The sequence below is a fragment of the Zea mays genome, chromosome 2 (genome assembly GCF_902167145.1).
Source record: "Zea mays cultivar B73 chromosome 2, Zm-B73-REFERENCE-NAM-5.0, whole genome shotgun sequence".
NCBI lineage: Eukaryota > Viridiplantae > Streptophyta > Magnoliopsida > Poales > Poaceae > Zea > Zea mays.
In genome coordinates, this window is record NC_050097.1 from 230,581,175 (window position 1) to 230,600,724 (window position 19,550).

At 48.6% G+C, this 19,550-nt stretch overlaps 1 long non-coding RNA gene across 1 annotated transcript; it reads right to left on the minus strand.

Annotated features, from left to right (window-relative positions):
• Positions 1-3,810: 3,810 nt before the first annotated feature.
• On the minus strand, positions 3,811-15,247 carry LOC109944095 (uncharacterized). The gene is made up of 3 exons (XR_002267437.2): positions 15,177-15,247; positions 6,987-7,049; positions 3,811-4,078 (listed from the first exon to the last, which is right to left on the minus strand). It is a non-coding gene; the product is annotated as an uncharacterized lncRNA (long non-coding RNA).
• Between the last annotated feature and the right edge of the window lie 4,303 nt (positions 15,248-19,550).

A 19,550-nucleotide genomic window follows, 5' to 3' on the forward strand; every position in this document is an offset into this window, starting at 1 on the left:
GAGTACTTTGTGATAGTAGCCGGGGGTTGGAAACGGGTCGGGAACGGTGCCCGCCGGATGGCCCGGCTGAAGGCCTGCGGACCGGGTGGCTCGGGCGAGGGACTCCGATCCTCCCCGCTGTCGTAGCGTCCCCCGCGCCTGGGGTGGTAGCCTCGGCGCACCCTTTCGTCGAGGTGGGCTCGACGGTCGCGACGATGGTGCTCGTTGCCGAGGCAGCCCGGGGCCGCAGGCGCGGTGTTGCGCGTGCGCCCGGTGTAGACCGAGGCTTCCCGTATGAATCGGGAAGTCGCAGCATGAGGCTCCGAGGGGTATCCCTGCCTTCGGGAGGCAGAGCTCTCGGCCCGTCGGGCCGCAGCGCCTTCCAGGAGATTCTTGAGCTCTCCCTGGATTCGCCGACCCTCGGTGGTTGATGGCTCCGGCATCGCGCGGATGAGCATTGTTGCGGCTGCCAGGTTCTGACCGACCCCGCTAGACGCGGGAGGCGGCCTGACCCTGACGTCGTTGGCGACGCGGTGCTGGAAACCCTGGGGCAGGTGACGTATTTCTCCGGCTGGGGGCTGGCCCGCCCATACCTGCCCGACGTCCCGGCGGATCGACTCAAGCGCTCCTGCTCCCTCGTCGAGCCTGGCCTGCGCCCCGCGGACTTGCTCGAGCTGTGGGTCGTGACCCCCCGCCGGAACGGGGACCACAGCTAGCTCCCGCGGGATGTCGGCGCGAGGCGCCGGCCTAGGGAGATCACCGTCCTCCGGCATGCCGAGGTGGTTGCCTTCGGAGGGATCCCCTAGCTCGACGTGGAAACATTCGCGGCTTGGGCCGCAGTCCTTGTCGTCAAGGCTGCGGCTACCGTCGGAACAGTCGGAGAGGCAGTAGTCACATGCGGTCATAAAGTCCCGCATGGCACTAGGGTTGCCAAATCCAGAGAAATCCCAACAGATGCTGGGATCGTCATCTTCCTCGGACCCAGAGGGCCCGTAGGTCGAGACGTCCGTCAATCGGTCCCAAGGCGACCGCATACGAAACCCTAGAGGGGTTGCACTCGCCTCAACGAGAGCGCCCGCCAAAGCGAGGTCGCTAGGCGGGTTGAGGCCGAGTCGAAATAATGTAGGATGGGAATCGGTCGGTACCTTTTGGTCGATGAGGAGCGACATAGTCACGTCGGGGACTGATTGCGCCGTCGTCTTGGGTACGAGGGCGACGTCCTGCAGGCCCTCCGCGAGCTCGCTGGCGTCGTCCACTTGCTCGAGATCGGCATGTCGCGGGGGGACGGCGCCCGCCTTCGTCTCGAACGCGAGGTCGATGCCCGACGTGCCCCCCGTTAGGGCGCTGGGGACGTCAATTCGCTCGACAGCCGATGAAGCGCGGCCTCCCGCTCGGCCTTGGTTGCCCCGCCTCCTCCTCCGTTGGCGGGGGAGAGGACGGGGAGAGCTCGAATGTCGTTCTTCCATCACGCGGGGAAGATGTCGTCGATTCCGCCGCCGGCGGGCGGGTTGTCGGCCGCCGTTGTTGTTGTCGCGCGGCGGTGGAAGGAGTATCATGTCGTAGCTGCCGTCGAGGGACATAAACTCAAGACTCCCGAAACGGAGCACCGTCCCGGGTTGGAGAGGTTGTTGGAGACTGCCCATCTGGAGCTTGACGGGAAACTGCTCGTCAACACGCAGCAGGCCCCTACCTGGTGCGCCAACTGTCGGCGGTTCGAGACCGGGGGGTCCCTAAGCCGACGAGTGAGTGTGCCGCGTGCCCCAGCCTAGATGGGTCGAGCGCGTGGGCGAGCGCGAAGGGGGGAAAGCGAGGTGGCCGGAGACGGACGTGAGAGAGGTGGAAATCCCGCTGCCTTCGTGTTCGTCCCGCGCCCAGGTCGGGTGCGCTTGCAGTAGGGGGTTACAAGCGTCCACGCGGGTGAGGGAAGCGAGTGGCCCCAAGAGAGCGCCTGTCCCCGTCCTCGTCCCCGCGCGGCCAACCTTCTCTAAGAAGGCCCTGGTCCTTCCTTTTATAGGCGTAAGGAGAGGATCCAGGTGTACAATGGGGGTGTAGCAGAGTGCTACGTGTCTAGCGGGGGGAGAGCTAGTGCCCTAAGTACATGCCAATGTGGCAGCCGGAGAGATCTTGGCACCCTGCTGGCGTGATGTCGTGGCTGTCGGAGGTGCAACGGAGCCTGGCGGAGGGACAGCTGTTGGAACGGTTGTGTCCTTGCTGACGTCGCCCTGCTTCCATAAGAGAGCTGAGAGCCGCCGTCGTCACGGGGCTAGCGGGGCGCCATCATTGCCTATCTGGCGGAGCTAGCCAGATGGGACACCGGTCTTGTTCTCTGCGGCCCGAGTCGGCTCGGGGTAGGGTGATGATGGCGCTTCCTGTCGGCGTGGCTAGCCTGTGCCCTAGGTTGGGCGACGTGGAGGCTCCTCCGAAGCCGGGGTCGAGTCTGTCTTCCATGGCCGAGGCCGAGTCCGAGCCCCTGGGTCGGGCGAGGCGGAAGTCGTCGGCAGAGGCCAGGGCGGAGTCCGAGCCCTGGGGTCGGGTGAAGCGGAGTTCATCGTCTTCTGGGGCTGAGCCCGAGTCCGAGCCCTGGGTCGGGCGAAGCGGAGTTCGTCGTCTTCCGGGGCCTTAGCCCGAGTCCGAGCCCTGGGTCGGGCGGAGCGGAGTTCGCCGTCTTCCGGGGCTTAGCCCGAGTCCGAGCCCTGGGTCGGGCGGAGCGGAATTCGCCGTCTTCCGGGGCTTAGCCCGAGTCTGAGCCCTGGGTCGGGCGGAGCGGAGTTCGCCGTCTTCTGGGGCTTAGCCCGAGTCCGAGCCCTGGGTCGGGCGGAGCGGAGTTCGCCGTCTTCCGGGGCTTAGCCCGAGTCCGAGCCCTGGGTCGGGCGGAGCTTCCTATGGCGCCTTTGGCAGGGCCTGGCTTCCTTTGCGTTAAATGCTCCTGCGGCTTGGCCGGTCGGTGCGGCGATTTAGTCAGGGTTGCTTCTTAGCGAAGGCAAGGCCTCGGGCGAGCCGGAGACGTGTTCGCCGTTGAAGGGGGGCCTCGGGCGAGACGGAAACCCCTCGGGGTCGGCTGCCGTTGCCCGAGGCTAGGCTCGGGCGAGGCGTGATCGAGTCGCTCGTACGGACTGATCCCTGACTTAATCGCACCCATCAGGCCTCTGCAGCTTTATGCTGATGGGGGTTACCAGCTGAGAATTAGGCGTCTTGAGGGTACCCTTAATTATGGTCCCCGACACCATCATTAACCATCATCATTAAAATCATCATCTGAGGTGTATCCGGAGTATCTCTAATCAAAGAGGATCCCAAGGCTGCTCTTAACCGTGAGCACGGCTGATATATCAGTTTCATTACCCTCTGCAGAGGTCGCACACTTTACCCATGAGCCATGATTCCCGTTTTGCCCGGGGATCATGACTCCCCATTGATCACTTCCTAGGTGGTCCGACAGGGTATCACTACGTAGCTTTTATAAAGATTCCCTAGAGGTCATAACCGCCTGTTAGGTTTCTCTAGTTTGATAAACACAGTACCTCTCCCCGTAGGAGGGTGACTAACAAAAGCAAAACGAAAGAACCTCGGCACTCAGCCTCGGCAGAGCAAGCACTGTGCCTGGACCCCATTGACGACACAACGGCGAAGCAACTACACCTCTAGTTCCTCTAATTAATTAGCTAAGGGCATCCTATTTCACCCTCATGGTTGCGCTGTTATCCCGGGTGGTCTCTCAACGAACAGGTCCTTACGGAGAGGTACTCGGGAAACAGCCCGAGTCCCCTAAAATATCACAAGATCATCGGGACAACATCATCGTATCATAAATATTCACATCATGTTCGTTGATTAAGTTAAAGCAATAGCATAAAGCTAACCATAGTAACCCAATAGGTAATCAAGTGTAAGGTAAATACAAAGCTAGTCAATCCTTAGGTTTCAATTAAGTAATGCGGGACAGTGTATTATAAGTGAAAGGGACATAATGGGTCAAAGGACACTTGCCTTCACCAAACAGATGCTCAGGATCTTCTGCCTCATAGAACTCGAAGAGCTATATCACTTGGTCGCCAACGCTTGATCTTCGATCCCTCGAAGCTCGAAAACGGAACACAATCTATTCGCGACGCATAGCGAATACAAACAGGCACAAACATACATATATATGCATAAGAACATTACATCATTCAAATAAAAACATAATAAAACATGCAAAACAAAATAGAGCGTGTTACTACGGTCACGCGAGGAAAAAGAAATGAGACGGTCGAAGCCACGGTCAAGAAGTTATAACGTTTACATTATGCTAGTAATAGTCAGGACATTTAATTCGACATTATCAAATATAAATTATAACTGCTATTTAGTTTTGATTAAATCTGATACACTAACACTTATCAAATAAGTAAGTAATATAGTTAGCGCGAGAGATTCTAAGCGAGCGAGTTTACGACGCGTGAAACAACACGACAGCGTGCGGAATGACGAGCGGACACGCGCGACATAGCACGCTGATGACACACGAAACAGTGCGCGCGACCAGCGCGAACGACGCGCGAATCAGCACGCGACCACGAGTACATCACGCACGAACAACGCACAGACAGCATGTGAACGTTGCGCGAAACAGCACGCGACCAGGACAAGGAAAACAAAATAGGTGACGCGTTTATACTAAACCAATATTAAATAAATAAGGAGTAGTTTAGTTAATATCAGTCATGTTAATGTTTATTATAGAAACACAAGTTGAACACTACACATTTAATCTAACTAGAATATTAATCTAATAAATATTAGTCGGGTAAAGCTTAAGTTAATTATTTAAAATATGTGACCTGACAATCTAACATTATTAACTGGAGTTATAGACGGAACTAATTTATTATCACACACCGACGTCGCGCGACACACGAACCGGACGAGTGGCACGAACGCGCGAAGGAAATGTCGACACACGCAAACAGCGTGTGAATGGCACGCGAACATGCACGCGATATTGTGCAGGCAGCGCGATAGCGCGCAACGATGCGTGACGACGTGCCGACACACGCGACGTACGCACATGACATGCGACAACGCGTGCGAACGGCACGCGACACGCGAGAATAACGCATGGACTATACGCACGAACAACACGACGACAGCGAGCGTCACACGTGTGAACAACACGTAGATAGTGCGACGACGCGCACGACTCACAAGAGTCGCTAACAGACATCGTGTTTATACTAAACACTAAATACGTATTAAGTACCACGTCTAAATTGTTAAAATCACATTACCACCTATTTACAGTCGCCTGACTAAAATCATAATTTTAATCCGATTGAGTATTCAGTTTACTGACCGATAATTAAATAGGAAATTAATTAGCGCAGGGGGATAGACGAGCTAGACGGGAGTCGTCTAGGGGTAGACGGATGTCGTCGGGACCCGACGACACGCTGCGTGTACGCGAAACAATGCGCACAACAGCGTGCGACACGCGCGAGTCAACACGACTACGCGCGCGAATAGCATGCTGACGCACAAATGAGGACTACTACATAGATGTCGCCTCTATACTAAACAAGTATTAACTTTAAAACATTTGATTTGGCCTGATTATATTAATCGATATTTATTAAATGAAACTAGAGCTATCGCCCAATTTTAATTAGCTGACCACACTAACAATTCTTAGTTAAATAAGTAATTTAAATAACATCAGCGACTCTAAGCGGGACGAATTAGCGGAGCGAGACGAAATACGTAATGCGCAAAACAGCACGGCAGCACGCGCACAATACGCGTACAGCACGCGTACGGCGCGTGACCGACACAACACGCGGGGACTAATAAATAGATATTGTGTTTATACTGCACAATTATTAATGAAAGAGTATTTAAGTTAATATTAATCATGTTGATATTTATTTATAAAAACCCAAGTTGAAAACTATAAATTAGATTTAATTGGAATGCTAATTTAATAAACGTTAGCTTAAACAAATATTTAATAATTTATTTAAAACATAAGACATAATGAAACAATATTATTAACACATGGGCAGGGATATAATGAAGCTAACGTAACTCGAATGAACTAAATCGGACATCTAACACGAAAGATATGAAGGTTTAATAAATCCGGCCATGATTAAAAAAAGAAACGATTTCTTTCCTTCATGCAAGTTGCAACCTCACGAGGTTTCTTCTCTGTTTCTGACGCAAGAGCAATTACCTTTCTCTCTCTCCTATGCTCGACACGAATTGGCCATCGCAAGGGAGGATGGGATCACGTGGGGGAGGAGAGCGCTGGGCTTCAGCGCAGGTGCCAGGGAACCACGGCCAAGGCTGGGCAACGGTGGGACTCGTCGGATGGAGGCCGCACCGGCAGGGGACCTCGCCGAGGCCGTGTGCCGTGCCCGTGCCTAAGCCGCCGTGAAGTGCTGGCCGCGCGCAGGGGCAAGCGCCGCTGGAACTGGAGAGGGCACTAGCCGTCCATGAGTAAGGTTCGGCGCTGGGGATCTCGGCCGACTGGGTGAAGGCTACCAGCAGCCGACTAGACGACGGTGGCTCCTGCTCGCCAGGCGAGAGCACGCGGGGCGTGCTGGGCTGGGCGAGCCTGGGCGAGGCTGGGCTGCGCGCGGCCTGCTGCACCTGGGCAAGGGGGCAGGGGGTGGGCGAGCTGGAGCCACGCCCAGGGCAGACGACGCCGCTGGGGCCACGCTTGACTGCGTTTTGGGCGCAGGGGAGGGCAACCATGGCCATGAGGGATGGGGAGGCACACGCGAGGGGCTTCACCGGGAGGAGAGGAATTGCTCGGCAGGGGGCGGAGATGGCTGCTCGCTGGGGAAGAAGTCCAACGCTCGGCGATGGTTGGCTCACGGAAGGGGTGGACGAGCGGTCGCGCCGTTGGAGGAGATAGCCAGGGGGGTGCGCCTGGGCTAGGGGATTTCATCGAGGCGTGGGGGTGAGCAGGGGGCTCGCCGGGAGGAGAGAACGCGTGGGGAGGGAGGGAGGAGAGGAAGAGGACTCACCTGAAAACCGCCATGTGCAGGGACGTCAGCATCTGCGCGATTTGGATCTGGGGCGATTTGGATCTGGGGAGGGAGACGAGAGGTTATGTGACGACAGTGGTTATATAAAAGAGAACGCGGGAGTAGATTGCCAAATTCGTCATCAATTGCGTCGCGACCGAGAGAGAGGCGGTTGCGAGCACGACAAATTGCGCGAGACGGTGTAAGACGGAGACTGAGTCGGATGAGTGGTAGACAGGATTGGATAAAATTAGAGGAAAACGACTAAAGCTGACCCGCGGGTCCAAGGCGATGAGATAGACGTCGGAGGGGTAGACAGGGATAGATGGGGATAGCCAACGGAGCAGCATGCCGTTTGCGAGGAAAGATATTTTAATGATCCCGCGAAAAGGACACGAGATCTAGAACAGGCTCGACGAGAGGAACATATATATATTATCGAGTTTCCAAGATTTTGTTGTTTTCACAAATACTAAATTTTAGGTATTAAATTAATATTAACAAAACTAAAAATTCATATTTTAATACTCGAAGAAACGTTTCAAAGGTTCCCGAAAGTCTCCGGAAACAAGATCAAGATAATTCGATGTAGTTTGAAAAAAAACTTTTTACACTCATAAGCACTATGCAACGACTTGAATGCAACAATCAAAGCTTCTCCAGGATTTTATTTTACTACGCCAAAAACTCATATATATATATATAATAAAATAACTCTCCATTATTTAGAAAAAGAGAAGAAGAGCAGGTAAAGAAGAGGGTAACACCTGAATTTGGTGGTTACTGGAAAAGAAATTTTATACCCCCAAATTCAGGGTGTTACAAATCTAACCCCCTTAACAGGAATCTCGCCCCCAAGATTCAAGAAGAAGGTAGCAAGAAAACGAGGTTGTTTCATAGGTTGTTCACGACTTTCTTTAGTTGACTTGGACTCTGGCAACCTTAACTTGCGGGCTGGTTGCTTTGACTTTCAGATGCTTGAGACCGATGGATGCAATTCTTGTGGAACTTCTGGACCTGTGGGTTAGGACCCACACACGCTTTCGCTGCGCCACTCCGATCTTGTTGGTTGATGTTGATCGCATTGTCTTCATTGGGGTTAGCGGCTAACCCCCTTAACAGGAGTGTTGATATGCATTTGGTGAGGATGTTGTCGACTCTGATCTTGACTAATTTGGAGGAGTTGGAGGTTGCCAACCAGACAGGTGCAAGAGGAAAGGGTATAGGTAGAAAAGGTAAGCATAGACGAATTAAAGAGAGAGAAAATGGAGAGCACCCAACTACCTAACTCTATGGCAATCAGCTAGTAAATTGATGCCATTGCGGACCAAGGGCCATAACACATCAACACTCATCACAAAGAAGCAAATCAGTCATCACACAAAGACAAATAGCACAAGCATACAACAACAAACATCTCGTTGCTATACGTTAATGTTAACTAAATGGTGGTCTTTCTTAAAAAAAATTAACTACTCCCTAAGGTTGTTGAAGGAGGAGGAGAAGAACAGGACGTGTAGGATAGGGACACGAGCACAATAAGGGATGGAGTCAAAGCAAGCATTGTGAGCGACCAGGTAAAGGATATGACCAAGGGTATAATGGGCAGAACACTACTCTCAAGTTGAGATAGACAAGGGGAGATTCCCAAAAAGCAGATCTAAGATAAGCATCCAAACAGGATCTAGTGATTACGAAGGTAAGGGTGATATCAAACAGAAGCTAAGACTCGCAATGCGAAAGAGGAAAAAGAAACGACCAAGAGCGGGATGGGTAAGACAACACTCTTGAATTGAAATGGAAGCAGAGGCATTAAAATGCAAGTACAGGATATGCATCAAGGTAAAGATCGAGGGATGAGAAGGGTTAAGGTGATAACAGACAAACACATAGTAAGGGGTGTATTTAAACAAAACTTGCAAGGTGCCAAAGAAGGGAGAACAGTCAATGATGAAATAGGTGAGGCATTATTCTCGAATAGGGATGAAATATAGGAGGCTTTGAAGGGTAGGTTCAAGGTAAGCAGGAAGGCAAGGGAATAGATGTCATGAGGGTCTAAAGGTGATAACGTACAAGAATGTAGGAGAGGAGGTAAATGGGTATAAGAACCAAGGATATAAATACTACAGAGGGTGGAATTAAGACAGGATGTGCAAGTGAAAAAAAAGAGGGTACGTCCAAGGGCCAGATAGGTAAACTGCCACTCTCAATTTGAGGTGAAAGAGGGGAGAATTTTTTTTCTTGTGTATGAATAAAGATGAGTATCAAGGCAAGATCGATGGATGACAAGGTGATGGTGATAGCAAAAAAACACATCAAAGGATGGAATTAAGACAACACTTGTAAGGCGTCAAGGAGCGAAAAGAAATCAAGGGAGAGATAGGTAACTCATAGCTCTCAAACTTGGTCGAAAGAAATGGAAGGCTTTTAAAGAATAAGTTCAAGGTAAGCATTTAGGTAAAGTTACATATATTACAAGGGTTAAAGGCGATAACAGACAAGGGTGTAAGGGAAGAGGTGAAAGTGCAAGGAACCAAGGGTACAAGTATAGTAAAGAATGAAGCCAAGGCCAGGCTGGCGCGTGGCAAATATGAGGTTATGACCAAAAGGAGGGATAAGTAGAATACCACTCCTGAAATGAGATGGGAGGTTGAAGATTTTAGATAACAGACATAATGCAATCACAAGGTAGGATAGAGTGTGAGAAGGGTAAAGGAGACGACAAACAAAACACAACAAAGGATGGAGTGGAAAGCTCGCAAGCGACAAGGAAGAGGATACGACCAAGAGGAAATAGGTAAAATACAACTCTAACATTGAGATGGAAGAGAGAAGGTTTTAGAGGACAGGTATGATATAAGCTTTAGGGTAAGATATAGATGTAACAAGGGTAAGGATGGAAATCGTGAAAAGCACCACCAAGGATAGAGTTAAGGCAAGACTCACGAAGTGGCGAAGTGGATAAGACAATCAAGGGTGACAGTTAAGGTTCCAACAGAATGGTTGAAATAATAGAAATTATTACCGAGGGAAGTTATAAGGAAACGATGAGATCATCAAGGATGTGCGAAATAGAATGATCGCTCATGGATCATCAAGAAACAAGGGTGGTCAAGGGCATGTAAGTCGAAATGTTTTAAATAGACATTGGGATATAAAGGTAAGGACATATATAAAAAGACAAAATTATGCAAGGTTCCGAGGATACAAGCGTACCAAAACCAAGAAAGTACAAATTGCCGAAAGATGGCAACATAACAACAGAATAGGAAAAGGGTCTCAAAAGACAACAAGATCATGGCCATATAAACTGAAATGTTTAAGTAGACAGTAGAAATTTAGAGGCAAGTATTTGAAACAAGAGTATTGAAGGCATACGAGCATGTCAATACCAAAGGACTAGAGTTCGCTAGATGGTAGCAATTTAATGACGAAAGAGGAAAGAATCCCAAAAGACAAGAAGATTATGGTCAAGGGGCATCTACAAAGATGTCGCAAGCACAAGGGTGAGATCAGATCTAATAGATTGAGAAAAGTATAGACCATACTAGAATAAAATACTTTTGGCAAGGGGGCATATAGAAGCACAACATAGAATTAGTCGAGGTGACTAATATTTTGAAACAACATCAAGGATGAGGTGAAGTAAAAATCAGTAAGTCCTTAAAACGGCCAATGCTACTCTAGGTTAACGGTCCTACAATCAGCACGGCTTTGATACCACTTATGTCACACCCGGTTTTGGAAGGCAAACCGAATGCGAACTATGTACGTGCCAGGATCAGAATTCACGTACACAGCGATTACATAAATGAACACCATCGCATAGTGCTCGAATAATAACATAAAAGAGTATTAACTTATTACATCACAATGTCAGAGACATCCACATAGTCATCAACTCAACGGGTAAATCAAAGTGCTAAGCGAAACGCAGTAAAGATAGGGCCTTCACAGGCAGCTGACTGGGGGTTTGCCGTTAACCCACACCTAGAACTCGTCATAGTCTTGGAACTCCTGGAAGTCTCCTTCCACGCCTTCGTCTTCTCCTGAGCAGTGGTTGCAATGTGGACAACCTGGTGTTTTGTGGTAAAGCAAGGATGAGTACACATCAACGTACTCAGCAAATGCCCCGTTTGGCTGAAGTGGACTAGCTCTTTATGTGGAGTTAGGCTCAAGCAGTTGCTTTTAGTTGGTCAGGTATTTATTGTTAGTAGAAGCCAGATTTTATCATAAAACCCAAGTTATAATCCCAAAAAGTACCTCCTCAGAGAGGAAATACTAGAATACTTAATTAAAGTCACCATCATTAACCATCATCATTAAAATCATCATCTGAGGTGTATCCGGAGTATCTCTAATCAAAGAGGATCCCAAGGCTGCTCTTAACCGTGAGCACGACTGATATATCAGTTTCATTACCCTCTGCAGAGGTCGCACACTTTACCCATGAGCCATGATTCCCGTTTTGCCCGGGGATCATGACTCCCCATTGATCACTTCCTAGGTGGTCCGGCAGGGTATCACTACGTAGCTTTTACAAAGATTCCCTAGAGGTCATAGCCGCCTGTTAGGTTTCTCCAGTTTGATAAACACAGTACCTCTCCCCGCAGGAGGGTGACTAACAAAAGCAAAACGAAAGAACCTCAGCACTCAGCCTCGGCAGAGCAAGCACTGTGCCTGGACCCCATTGACGGCACAACGGCGAAGCAACTACACCTCTAGTTCCTCTAATTAATTAGCTAAGGGCATCCCATTTCACCCTCATGGTTGCACTGTTATCCCGGGTGGTCTCTCAACGAACAGGTCCTTACGGAGAGGTACTCAGGAAACAACCCGAGTCCCCTAAAATATCACAAGATCATCGGGACAACATCATCGTATCATAAATATTCACATCATGTTCGTTGATTAAGTTAAAGCAATAGCATAAAGCTAACCATAGTAACCCAATAGGTAATCAAGTGTAAGGTAAATACAAAGCTAGTCAATCCTTAGGTTTCAATTAAGTAATGCGGGACAGTGTATTATAAGTGAAAGGGACATAATGGGTCAGAGGACACTTGCCTTCACCAAACAGATGCTCAGGATCTTCTGCCTCATAGAACTCGAAGAGCTATATCACTTGGTCGCCAACGCTTGATCTTCGATCCCTCGAAGCTCGAAAACGGAACGCAATCTATTCGCGACGCATAGCGAATACAAACAGGCACAAATAAACATATATATGCATAAGAACATTACATCATTCAAATAAAAACATAATAAAACATGCAAAACAAAATAGAGCGTGTTACTACGGTCACGCGAGGAAAAAGAAATGAGACGGTCGAAGCCACAGTCAAGAAGTTATAACGTTTACATTATGCTAGTAATAGTCAGGACATTTAATTTGACATTATCAAATATAAATTATAACTGCTATTTAGTTTTGACTAAATTTGATACACTAACACTTATCAAATAAGTAAGTAATATAGTTAGCGCGAGAGATTCTAAGCGAGGCGAGTTTACGACGCGTGAAACAACACGACAGCGTGAGGAATGACGAGCGGACACGCGCGACATAGCACACTGATGACACACGAAACAGTGCGCGCGACCAACGCGAACGACGCGCGAATCAGCACGCGACCACGAGTACATCACGCACGAACAACGCACAGACAGCACGTGAACGATGCGCGAAACAGCACGCGACCAGGACAAGGAAAACAAAATAGGTGACGCGTTTATACTAAACCAATATTAAATAAATAAGGAGTAGTTTAGTTAATATCAGTCATGTTAATGTTTATTATAGAAACACAAGTTGAACACTACACATTTAATCTAACTAGAATATTAATGTAAAAAATATTAGTCGGGTAAACCTTAAGTTAATTATTTAAAATACGTGATCTGACAATCTAACGTTATTAACTGGAGTTATAGACGGAACTAATTTATTATCACACACCGACGCCGCGCGACACACGAACCGGACGAGTGGCACGAACGCGCGAAGGAAATGTCGACACACGCAAACAACGCGTGAATGGCACGCGAACATGCACGCGATATCGTGCAGGCAGCGCGATAGCGCGCAACGATGCGTGACGACGTGCCGACACACGCGACGTACGCACATGACATGCGTCAACGCGTGCGAACGGCACGCGACACGCGAGAATAACGCATGAACTATACGCACGAACAACACGACGACGGCGAGCGTCACACGTGCGAACAGCGCGTAGATAGTGCGACGACGCGCACGACTCACAAGAGTCGCTAACAGACATCGTGTTTATACTAAACACTAAATACGTATTAAATACCACGTCTAAATTGTTAAAATCACATTACCACCTATTTACAGTCGCCTGACTAAAATCATAATTTTAATCCGATTGAGTATTCAGTTTACTGACCGATAATTAAATAGGAAATTAATTAGCGCAGGGGGATAGACGAGCTAGACGGGGGTAGACGGGAGTCGTCTAGGGGTAGACGGATGTCGTCGGGACCCGACGACACGCTGCGCGTACGCGAAACAATGCGCACAACAGCGTGCGACACGCGCGAGTCAACACGACTACGCGCACGAATAGCATGCTGAAGCACAAATGAGAACTACTACATAGATGTCGCCTCTATACTAAACAAGTATTAACTTTAAAACATTTGATTTGGCCTGATTATATTAATCGATATTTATTAAATGAAACTAGAGCTATCGCCCAATTTTAATTAGCTGACCACACTAACAATTCTTAGTTAAATAAGTAATTTAAATAACATCAGCGACTCTAAGCGGGACGAATTAGCGGAGCGAGACGAAATACGTAATGCGCAAAACAGCACGGCAGCACGCGCACAATACGCGTACAGCACGCGTACGGCGCGTGACCGACACAACACGCGGGGACTAATAAATAGATATTGTGTTTATACTGCACAATTATTAATGAAAGAGTATTTAAGTTAATATTAATCATGTTGATATTTATTTATAAAAACCCAAGTTGAAAACTATAAATTAGATTTAATTGGAATGCTAATTTAATAAACGTTAGCTTAAACAAATATTTAATAATTTATTTAAAACATATGACATAATGAAACAATATTATTAACACATGGGCAGAGATATAATGAAGCTAACGTAACTCGAATGAACTAAATCGGACATCTAACACGAAAGATATGAAGGTTTAATAAATCCGGCCATGATTAAAAAAAGAAACGATTTCTTTCCTTCCTGTAAGTTGCAACCTCACGAGGTTTCTTCTCTGTTTCTGACGCAAGAGCAATTACCTTTCTCTCTCTCCTATGCTCGACACGAATTGGCCATCGCAAGGGAGGATGGGATCACGTGGGGGAGGAGGGGAAGTGGTGCTGGCCAGAGCACGACAGGGCAGCGCAGGGGCTCGCCGGCCGGCTTGCAGGGGAGTGGCGCGGACTGGCCTGGCCAGGACTGGGCGCTGGGCTTCAGCGCAGGTGCCAGGGAACCACGGCCAAGGCTGGGCAACGGTGGGACTCGCCGGACGGAGGCCGCACCGGCAGGGGACCTCGCCGGGCCGTGTGCCGTGCCCGTGCCTAAGCCACCGTGAAGTGCTGGCCGCGCGCAGGGGCAAGCGCCGCTGGAACTGGAGAGGGCACTAGCCATCCATGAGTAAGGTTCGGCGCTGGGGATCTCGACCGACTAGGTGAAGGCTACCAGCAGCCGACTAGACGACGGCGGCTCCTGCTCGCCAGGCGAGAGCACGCGGGGCGTGCTGGGCTGGGCGAGCCTGGGCGAGGCTGGGCTGCGCGCGGCCTGCTGCACCTGGGCAAGGGGGCAGGGGGTGGGCGAGCTGGAGCCACGCCCGGGGCAGACGACGCCGCTGGGGCCACGCTTGACTGCGTTTTGGGCGCAGGGGAGGGCAACCATGGCCATGAGGGATGGGGAGGCACACGCGAGGGGCTTCACCAGGAGGAGAGGAATTGCTCGGCAGGGGGCGGAGATGGCTGCTCGCCGGGGAAGAAGTCCGACGCTCGGCGATGGTTGGCTCACGGAAGGGGTGGACGAGCGGCCGCGCCGTTGGAGGAGATAGCCAGGGGGGTGCGCCTGGGCTAGGGGATTTCATCGAGGCATGGGGGTGAGCAGGGGGCTCGCCGGGAGGAGAGAACGCGTGGGGAGGGAGGGAGGAGAGGAAGAGGACTCACCTAAAAACCGCCATGTGCAGGGACGTCAGCATCTGCGCGATTTGGATCTGAGGCGATTTGGATCTGGAGAGGGAGACGAGAGGTTATGTGACGGCAGTGGTTATATAAAAGAGAACGCGGGAGTAGATTGCCAAATTCGTCGTCAATTGCGTCGCGACCGAGAGAGAGGCGGTTGCGAGCACGACAAATTGCGCGAGACGGTGTAAGACGGAGACTGAGTCAGATGAGTGGTAGACAGGATTGGATAAAATTAGAGGAAAACGACCAAAGCTGACCCGCGGGTCCAAGGCGATGAGATAGACGTCGGAGGGGTAGACAGGGATAGATGGGGATAGCCAACGGAGCAGCATGTCGTTTGCTAGGAAAGATATTTTAATGATCCCGCGAAAAGGACACGAGATCTAGAACAGGCTCGACGAGAGGAACGTATATATATTATCGAGTTTCCAAGATTTTGTTGTTTTCGCAAATAATAAATTTTAGGTATTAAATTAATATTAGCAAAACTAAAAATTCATATTTTAATACTCGAAGAAACGTTTCAAAGGTTCCCGAAAGTCTCCGGAAACAAGATCAAGATAATTCGATGTAGTTTGAAAAAAAAACTTTTTACACTCATAAGCACTATGCAATGACTTGAATGCAACAATCAAAGCTTCTCCAGGATTTTATTTTACTACGCCAAAAACTCATATATATATAATAAAATAACTCTCCATTATTTAGAAAAAGAGAAGAAAAGCAGGTAAAGAAGAGGGTAACACCTGAATTTGGTGGATACTGGAAAAGGAATTTTATACCCCCAAATTCAGGGTGTTACACAGGATCCTCAGACACAGGCTCTTCTACTCGCCACAATACAAACAAGCACAATATATAGAGATAATTAACATCACACCAAACATGTAAACAAAATACATAATAATAATCTACACATTAAAATAAAATCCTAGGAACAGGAATCATTAATTTTAGATTTATAGATTTTAAATTATGAATTTCCAAAGGTTTTATGTGCTTAAAATAGGATTAAGTGCGAAACTAATTTTCTTTCTGTTTTCATGCCAAAACAGAGACTCTAAGTGATAGAGAATAATATTACAAAATTTTAGAAACTAGAATGGGTTAATTTGAAGTTCATATGAATTTTCTATGAATTATACAAGTTCTGGAATTATTTTTATATCTGAAAAATCATTTCTTAAATAAATCCCTGATTATATCTCTGTTTGGGCTACGTGCGCAAAAACAGGAAAATCCAGGGGCTTATGCGTAAGGAATACTAGACTCAGGCTACAGTCACAATGGATGGCGGGTTGTTTACCGACAAGCTTAGGGACTCTTTAAGAAAATGCGCTGCGAGGGGGTAACGGTGGAGATGAGACGTTGGATCAACGGTGAGCGGCCCGGATTAGATCGGTGTGAGTTATAAACGGTGGTGCGTTCACAAGCGTTGGATCGGCAACCAGCGTTCTGGATTCAAAGTGAACCAGAATACCCCGTCGCCCGCACGATTCCCATCCTACGGCCCTAATTTAATATCGCGAATGGGTAAGCTACCATCTAATCTTCGCCCTCCATCAACAGATCGACGACACGCGTCCATCCCCAACCTCTGGACACAGGACCCCCGCAGCGTCGTGACTCCCCACGGTGGCGCTCCGCCGGAGTCGGCCAACCGGCGTACCAGTGCCCCAACTCGCAAGCTCAAACGCGCTACACAGTACTGAGATCAAGGCGATATGGTCTAGGGTTTCCTTACCTGGAATCGAAGTGCAGAGAGCCCCGCCCACGGTAAGCGGCGGATGCCGAGCTCCGGCGAGCAATTGGACGGTCCCTGTGCGATACCCAGGCCTCGAAGCCACACCGACCGAATTCCCAAGGCTCGGCGAACACCCGTGGCAACCTCTTGAGCTCGAATCGACAATGCAGAAAGATTATGGCTGTAGTGATACTCTCACGGATCTTCCACACGGTGGCGGGGGAGAAAACTTGCCGCAGGAGCACTCGGTGACGGCTTGATAGGTCAAGGAGCGCGCGGGGAGACACGACTTTATAGTCCAAGGCGGTGCTAAGGCGGTCGGGTCGGCCCTCACCCGGATTTGTGGGATAACAGGGAGGTGGGGAGAGTACAGAGAGGGCGAGGACTTGCAGCGGCCGGGCCATATCGCCGGTCTTGTGAAAATCTCGGCGGAGTTGGAGGTCGGGTCGCGGGCTCCGCTGGCTGGGTCAGCGAGATCACCGCGCGGCAGGCGCGGAGTACTGGGTCGCCAGTCGATCCGATTTTGCACGCCACGGGGTCTGTTGGGGAAGACGACTGACAGACGGGCCCCTTCGGTCAGTGCGCGAACGCGAGACACCCACTGGTGGAACGGCCCAGATAGTCAGTGACTTCCACGCGCGCGTGAGAGGGTTCTGGGCAGTGGGCCCACTAGTCAATGAACCAGGGTGCAGGCGCGCACACGTAGGGAAGCTGACAACCATACCCCATCCGTCAGTGCAGAGGTACCACTGGGCTTGGTGCGCACGGAAGGAAGTTGGGCCGGCTAGGAATTGGGCCCAAATTGAGGTCTGCCTTCATTTTTCTTTTTATTTTCTAATTCTTTCTACTCTCATTTCAATCCTACTTCAAATTTAAACTCATGTTTTGATCTTCAAATTTTCAAGTGTCTAAAATATTCCTAATGAATATAGACTCTATGGTTTATACTATTGTTATTTATTTATTTATTCATTTATGTTTCCTATTTATTCATTTATGGAGAGAATATATGACTTCATAAAAATTCTTTTCTCCCATTTTCTGTTTATAATTCGAGGTCAAATTTAAGTTATGACTCCTTAATTTATATAAAATTCATTGCAACAAAATCATCTACACGCGATGCACACTTCTTTATTTATCTACGAGTTTCTTGACTAATTTGATACTATTAATTGAACAAGAGGAGGGAGAGCCCAATAGATTTTCAAAGGCCTACAAAATTCTCAAAACCCTATCAAAAATGTATTTATTTCTTTATTATTATTATTATTATTATTATTATTTTCTTTTCTTTTACCAATTTTAGAGCTTTACAAATTCTACCCCCTTAACAGAAATCTCGTCCTCGAGATTTGTAAGGAAAGACCGAAAGGGTGTATACTCATATTGTCTCCTCACATATGCACAAACAAAAATCTCAGCATGATGCATACTTTATTACCAACACATAGGGTCAATTAGACCTTATTATTCCTCCTAAAATAGTAACATTTAGATCTTACAAATAGTAGTAATTTATATATATGTTTATGTAGCTTGGTGGAGCTGGTGGTGCTTGTGGAGTAGTAATTTTGTCAATACCATGTTTGTTTGTATTGCTACAACTAGTAGTGAGGTCACGAGGATCTGAAGAATCACCCCTGGTAACTGGAATCTCAAGTGCCAAGCAAGTTGTGCCCTTGATCACTTTTGTTTACCTAATAATATTCTTTATTATCACTATTCAATGCATATGTTTAATTTTGATGGGACCCAATAGGTCACCCTAGTCTATTTATCCTGATTACCTTGTTTACCCCTGAATCACTTGGCTAGTTTTGCTATTGCTTTACATGGTTTTAGGATAATCTTTCAATATATCCACGTTCCAATTATTTTGTTATTCTATTTATGTTCATGTCAAGATCATTAATGTTAATTGGAACATGGAGCTTAACTTGAGAAACAGGTACCACCACAAGGGTTTAATGGGACGCCCTTGGCCAACTAACTAGAAAAGCTAGTGGAAGACTACCTTACCTGAAAGGGGCAAGGGCAGTAGGGGATTGCATGCAAGAAGGTTCTCGGGTTGGGCCGACTCCGGCGAAGCGCCGCTGTGGGGAATCGCGGCGCTGCGGGGGTCCTGTGTCCAGAGGTTGGGGATGGACGCGTGCCGTCGATCTGTTGATGGAGGGCGGAGATTAGATGGTAGCTTACCCATTCGCGATATTAAATTAGGGCCGTAGGATGGGAATCGTGCGGGCGGCGGGGTATTCTGGTTCACTTTGAATCCAGAACGCTGGTTGCCGATCCAACGCTTGTGAACGCACCACCGTTTATAACTCACAGTGATCTAATCCGGGTCGCTCACCGTTGATCCAACGTCTCATCTCCACCGATACCCCTTCACAGCGCATTTTCTTAAAGAGTCCCTAAGCTTGTCGGTAAACAACCCGCCATCCATTGTGACTGTAGCCTGAGTCTAGTATTCCTTACGCATAAGCCCCTGGATTTTCCTGTTTTTGCGCACGTAGCCCAAACAGAGATATAATCAGGGATTTATTTAAGAAATGATTTTTCAGATATAAAAATAATTCCAGAACTTGTATAATTCATAGAAAATTCATATG